This window comes from Microtus ochrogaster, unplaced genomic scaffold (genome assembly GCF_000317375.1).
Source record: "Microtus ochrogaster isolate Prairie Vole_2 unplaced genomic scaffold, MicOch1.0 UNK94, whole genome shotgun sequence".
Taxonomy (NCBI): Eukaryota; Metazoa; Chordata; class Mammalia; order Rodentia; family Cricetidae; genus Microtus; species Microtus ochrogaster.
The window spans coordinates 281,534-289,227 of NW_004949192.1; positions in this window are offsets into that span (position 1 = coordinate 281,534).

Here is a 7,694-nt window from a genome sequence, read left to right on the forward strand (position 1 = left end):
ACTATGTTCATAGCGGTGCTACACATTTGTAATCACAGAACTAGGAAGGTAAAGTCAGATGGGTTCCTGATTCTAATGGGCTAGCCAATCTAGACTGCTTGGTAAGTTCCAGGCAATGGAGAGGACACATCTCAAATAAACACCCCCATTAACACCCCCCATGGTGCTGATGGCATTTTGGAAATAATATCTGAAAATGTTATATAGCGTCCACATGCTTGAGGGAAAGTTTGTAGTTGGAATGCCAAATAAAATTAAAACAATAAATAAATAAAAATTCTAAAAAAATCAAGCACATGATATCTTCAGCAAATTCTAGAGGATAGCTAAGAAAGATGTCAATAGACTATGATCTTGGAGAGCTCCTTTGGTACCCAATGGTCAACTACAAAAAAAGTTAACTCAGGTTAAAGCATGGGACATTGGATTTCAGTGTCATTTCCAGTGACTGGCTTTGGCTCTGTGTGATTATTAATGCACTAGCCTGTATATATTTTAGGGTAAAATTTGTATTGTGACCTGAAGTCTGTGGAAATTTCAAAATAAGATACTTTTTTTTTTAGTCTGTTCATGTTTTTTCTTATTACAAGTGATAGTATCATGGCTGTTTATATGTCAGAGGTGAAACAGGAATGTGTTCTATTAATGTTTGTAAAGAATAACTTGGATTATTGTGCCTGTTATTATATTGGATATATGTCATAACACTGTGACTTTCACTAGTATTAAGAATAAAGTAGGTCATATTAATAAAATAACGACTAAATCATTGTTTCTCAAGAAGTTACTTTATTCTCCCATCCTTAGTATTGTTTTGTTGCATACAGTTATATCATGAACATAGATGTACCAATATATCTTTGAAGCCATTAGTTAATTACTTTTGTTATGTATCCAGGAGAGGAACTCTTGAAATTCTTGTAATGAATTGCTAAATGCTTTTACACAGTACCTACAACATTTTATCTACTTAGAAACATGACATAGAACCTCTGATGTCTGCACTTTCTCCATAATTCAGATTTCCATTGATGTTCATAGAAAGATAACTGTTGTGGATTTGATTTCCTTAATAATCAGCGGCTTGGAGCATCTTTCTAGCTTAAAATACTCATTTCTATATTTTCCTTAGAAATAAATGTTATCTTTTTTTCTAAGGCATTTCATTTGTCTATTGGTCTAGTGTCTTGGCCTTTTTATGGTTGTTTACAGAATTCTCATTGCAGGTAGGCAATATTCAGGAAGGCATAGTGCGTGTGACTGTTCCCCTAGCCTGTCCACATTCAATCATAAGACATCCCAGACAGAAGAGGCAGGAATTAGGACTGTACTTACATGGAAAGGCACACATTATATAGACATATTAATTACTATGGAATGTCAGTCATAGCACTTTTGTGTGGATGATTAAATTGCCTACCTAGCAAGGAGATAGAAGAGCAATGTGACATCCAAACCAGTGCTGATCATAGCCATATGTACTATGTTTTGACAGGCTGGGTTATTTTTTATTTTAGAAATATTTAGGGTTGTTTTCTCAATTCTATAAAATAACGTCAGGAAGCCAATGAATTATTTGAATTGAAAAAAAATAGTTTCTCCTAGGAAAAATGATACCAGCTTGTTTATCCAATACCAAATGGTGAAAATGTGTTCTCTAAGCTTCAGGTCTTGCAGCAGAGTGGTTTGTGTTTATTTACTTGGCTGGTTTCCTGCTTATTTGGGAGCAGACTTCACTATGTAGGTCAGGATAGTGCCAAAATTATGATAATTTTGCTTCACTCTTCCAACTGTTAGGATAACATGCATCAAATGTCACACCTGGTTCCCAGGGTCTGTTGTACTGAGATGTACACCATCCATAAGACATCCATGGATCTGTAGTGTAAAGTGGCTAGATTTTGAGAGCATAACAAGCTTGTCTCTTACAAACACCCTATTCAATTCTCTTTTGGTGCAGGAGAATTGTCTATATTCTGTCAATTGTGTTTTAAATAAATGCTGGTTGGCCAGTAGCCAGGCAGGAACTATAGGCGGGACAACCAGACAGGAATTAGAGGCAGGTCAATGAGAATAGGAGAATTCTGGGAAGGAGGAAGCCCATTTCTACCCAGTCCTGTCCAGACACCAAAGAAGGAAGATGTGATCTACCCCGCTGAAAAAGGTACAGAGCCATGTGGCTAACACAGATAATAATAAAAATGGGCTATATAAGTTATAAGAGTTAATAAGATGCCTGAGCTAATGTGCCAATCAATTTATAACTTATGTAGACCTCTGTGTGATTTTCTTTGGGATTTAATGGCTGTGGGAACAGGGCAGGACAGAAACCCCAACAAGCAGGCCCTCATGTTACACTCTTTTACCTAAGCTTTTTATGCCATTGCTTAATTGGTATAGCAGTATAGTAACTACCTTTGCTGACATGATTCAGTGTATATTGTTTTTTATTGGACTAACTAGGAAGTCTAACTTTTCCATTAGTGAGTTAAGACTATTTAAGACTACACATCTGTAAAATGTGATGTGATACCACTGGCTCACTTGGAAAAGGAAGAGGTTTGCCTAGATTCATTAATCTAGACAGGTCCTTGCATTTGTGTTCTAAGATCATTTGCAGTATGATGCTTTACGTAATACATATCCTATTCATTTCCAAGGCATGTTAGCTACATGGAACTCTCAAGAAAAGTGTATCCTCTGTTCACTGAGGTCTGCCTCACAAGCAATCCCAAAGAGCAGGTTCTTTCTTGCATACCTGTGCCGTGGAGCTGGGCCCATCCACAAAGTCTGTTGTCTCTCACATCATATCAGAGATCTAAACTGTGAAGACAAGAGTATCTGGGGGTGATTCTAATAGTCAAAACCAGGAATTTGTAGAACCCCCCTTTTGTTATTTATGATACTCCTGGGTAGGGACAATTAAAAGACTGGAGTTAGCAACATGAATTCTGTGTGTGGTCTGAGCTTCTCAGAGTATAAATCCTGTGGTAATTGTGTGTTGTGCATAAGAGCAGGATTTTTCTGTGACTTCAGCTCAGCTTTCAACATCATCTTATATATCTTCTGTTCGTGGAAATATTCATGAGTTCATTCAAATTATAAAGAAAGGGGCATAGAAATACTCTTCCATGAGAGTGGTGTCAAACTACTGCAGATAACTTTTGCAATGACTAAATTTGGAAATAGTTATGTATTATTAACAAAATTATTAAGTGGAATAGATACTATCATAACTTGTAACGTAAGATATTATCTCTGATTATATGTGGAGATTTTTGTAAATTCTTTGAATGATATTTTAGAAGAAGAGAATGACTGTAAGAAGAACCAGACAACTTCATACCCTAATTTTGGTGATACATACTGGTCAGTACTTCCCAGTCTGATTATTCAATGCCCATCAGGTCTTTCTAGTGGAGCTTGAGACAAAAAAACTAGTATATTATCTTTATGATCCCCCTTAAAATCTGGAAGGCTATTTGATATTTTTGTTTGTTTATTGGTTTGAGGTGGAGGTTGCCAACCATTCTGAGTGCAGAAAAAATAGCTCCTGCTGTGAGTGGCCTCTGATAAGCATGGAGATGAAACCCTGCTGCCTTCAGTAAATTCAACGGCCTTGAACACCTGACAATTCTACCCGTTCTTACTTTTCATCCTCTTTTTCTTCATGCCTCCCCACTCCCTCTGTCTGCTCATTTAACCTAATCACCAGAATCTACATAGTTCCAATTATGAACTTCATCTCTAACTCTCCCTTCCTCTTCATGCCGCCCCTCCTCTCTCTTCTACGGAGACAGTGTCTTGCTATCTCTCTGAGTCAGGCCTGCAACTTCTTGTGTATCTCAGGTTCATTTAAATAATTCTCACTCTTTCTTCTCCCCGAAGAACATTATTGTTACTGGCATGTAGCCCAATGTCTGGCCATTTTCTGGCCCATGACATGAAATCTTGAGAAGTTATTGAAGCCAGAAGTCGTGATCTTATTGACTTCATTCTCCAAGTATTTTTTTTAATAAACAGAAATTATAGCTTTAATAATACAACCACTCCCCTATCCCGCACTGATGTGCCCATGGATTGAATTAAATACTAGAGTGACTTTGATAAAAGCATATCTTATTTGGTGAATTGAGTTTTAATGAGAATAAAGTAAAAGCAAGTTATAAAATGTTCCATATAAATCTGCAGGTTAATAGTCTGTGCACTTAAAGCCTGAAGAAAGGGCAGTAACCAGGATACGTAAAGCTCAGAGCTATCCACATCCTTGAGAAAATGCGGTGGAAGGGCTCCATTAGTACTTGCACAATCACAGCATGAACAAAACAGAAAATGAACTGCATTAGATTAAAAGGAAACCATCTTTTAAAAAAACACCTGTGTCACCGCCACATAAAATAGCTTAACACAATGCAGCCAGCACCGCAGTGGGAACAATACCAAACAGCAGCTGGCTGCTCGGAAACTGAAATTAAAACCCAGAAGGATGCTGCTTATCTTTTGTGGTGACAAGACACAAGGTCACTCCATTGGCAGCCTGTCAGTGGTCAGGTAGACTACCTGCATCCAAAGCTCACAGTATGAAATGGCGACTTTGTGAAGTTCTATCTCTGCTCCTAATAGCTTACATTATTGTCAAAAGGAAAAAATATCACAAGAAAGAAACTGGCTCAGAACAGATCAGAGCAGTGCACAATCAGTAAGGAAAAAAAGCAAGTCATGAAAAGGAACATCTATCTTAAAGATAAGAAAGCAAGTACAGGGTCCAGATAGATAAGCTGCTTGCGTCCTAGGGGACCATACTTGATGAGGGAGTGCTGGGTGAGGGTTAAATGGTTCGCTTTTATCTGCAGGTTTTTCTTCATTTCTATGAGCATATACACATGACAATATATGAATTTTCTCACTTTAATTGCAGGCAGTTATAGAGTTTGAAAACCCATTTTTATGAAGGATTCAAAATATAGATTTTTTTGAACAATAGAAAAAGAAACAAAGTAGTACTTAATCTTTAAATGACCTTAAAAATATTCCAAACATCCTAAATTTGTTAACATTCAGCAAAACATTACATGCTTGGAGCATTTTTACACTCTGTACCAGGGGAATTGAAAGTTCTGCTTTCCTCACCTTTGATCTTGAATATAAAGTCATGGCCATAAACAGGGGAAATGGGTTACGGGACCAGTGCTCAAAAGAAACTGTGAACGGAGATACTGCTTCAGTGGGCTTAACAGAAGCACATACATTACCAGAGTTCTGTGTGTTCACAAGATGTAAAAACAGAAGATATGTCATCTGAAGAACTAAATGGCCTTCTGAACCAATAGTTCTGCACCACAATATGACAAGCCAACATCTTCACTCTAGTTATTTACCCATAAAAGTAAAACTATACATCTGAAAAAAAAAACTGCTCAAATCTTCATACTCAGATTTGTTCCTAGTAGCCCTGACATAGAATCTACTCAAATGTCATTTAACAAGTTATAGAGACACACTTAACATGTTTGTACATTGGAGTGCTACTGTCTAATGAAAAAGGGCTGCTGATAAGTGGATAATACAGCATACATGAATATCATATTACCCTGCTTATTGGGGGAAAACATAAAGGTTTCCTTTTATATACTTTCATTTGTAATAGATTATGAGAAGCAAACTCAATCTGCAGTGTTAGATCATCAAGGAAGCCATTGAGCTCAGAAAAATGTCTGGGAAGTTTTCAGTCTTGTGTAACATTTTAGATGAATTTGGGAAGGGAAAGCTCAAAGTCAAAGAGCGAAAAGAGGCTACTCCTTCAGGAGATGTCATCATGATGCTTGCCAGAGTCTCTGCTCAAGATTAAACCTTGGAGATCTCTTAGTTGGAAGGATGAGAGGTTATTTTTTTACCAAGGTTCTCAGCCCCTCCATCCTCCATATTCCCCATGTGCTCCTTTCAATTACAAACATATCCTGTGCCTAAAATCATTTGTTTTCTAAAGAGTTCTTTTTTCTGCAGCACACGCACGAACACCTGAATACACATGCACACTTCAACTAAACATGTCAGCGACAAAGGCTGGAGTAAGCAGACTGGAATCTTAAGGGAGTATGAATTAGGCCCGAGGAATCCACAGAGAACTATACAATACATTTAACATGACTATAAGACACAATGCCAAAACAGGAATTGATTGTTGGTCTGTTTATCATTGATTGAAATGTTGCTTAAAATAAAAAAAAGAACTAGTATTTTTATTAGCAAAACAAACATGAAACTAGAAAGACTCACTTCATCAAAGACATACAATACCTCAACACTAAAAATTGCAAAAATTGAGAGGATAATTCTGAAAACATATATGAAAATGGAAACAAAGTTCAGGAACAGAAGAATCAGTAGTTAAGGCATCAAGTTCACCTTCATTGGCTATGTGGATAAGTTAAAGCTTGACTCCAAAACTATCGAACACATGGGGGGCTTTCTGCAGATAATGGCACAGTGAATCTAAAATCCAAAATCCAAACGTGTGTGTGTGTGTGTGTAAGTGTGTGTGCTCGCACATGTGTGTAAAATAGAGTTGAAGATTATTCAATCAGCAACAAAACATTTTTTGTTGAGTTTTGGTCACCAAAATGGGGAAAAAATGAGCTATTACGTTTAACTTAAGAATGCATACATTTAATCAGAGCTGGATTTCAGAAGTGAATGAAAGGTAAATAGGATAAAGCCTCTACAAAAAGGGGGAAATTTTCTTTACCCCAAGTTGGACTAAGTTTAGTGATTCAAAATATGAATCACATAAAAATAATCATTTGAATTTCCCCAAGAATTCTTGTACTTCTCAAGAAAAAATTCCATAAAATGTAAGAAATTATCAGCAATGTCCATTCCTAGGAAGCAATTTATATCTAGATTATGTAAAAAGAACAATCTTATGATTCAGAAATAAGGCAAACAACTCAATGAAAACCGGAAAACAAAAAGAGGGTTCTCCCAGAAAGACATACAAGTTGATATTGAACCTACTCAGGGTGGTTAGCCATCAGGAAATAAAAATTGCCACCACAGAAAATGCTGCTGCTTATCCATATAGGAACCAAAACCCAGAGCAACGAACTAAAGCACATTCTTACATATTTCTCTGTAAGAACAAAAGTTGCAGGTGCTCTTGAATATTGGGTGATACTTTCTTAGACAAGTAAACATATACTTACCATATAACCTATCCAATCTTAACTGTATTTGTTTAAACAAAATAAATAAATTCTGTCTCCAGAATTAGTTAAAATACTATGTATATTATGTTTATTTTTTATAACAGGAAGTAACTAAAACTTTCCCAACAATTGAGTAACTAATCAAATTCTGTCGTATCTGTAGAGTAGAACACTGATCATCTATAAAATAAGGAAACTACTGACTCGGCAGGATGAATACATCTCAGAACTACAGGAAAAAGAAATGAGATCATATAGTATTTTGTGATAGCTGTAGTTTGGTGCATATGGAATTGAGGTAGAAAGAGTCTAATTGTAATTAGCGTCACTAACTTTTGCATGGATTGAACTGGGTTCTTAAATGGGTAAATCATACTGCTTATTATCTAAGCATAAAGATGAAATTTTAAAAAAAATAAAAGAAGGGATATGGTTTTTTATCAATCAGTAATAATGTCTATTTTATTATTGCTTCTCCATCAATTGAAG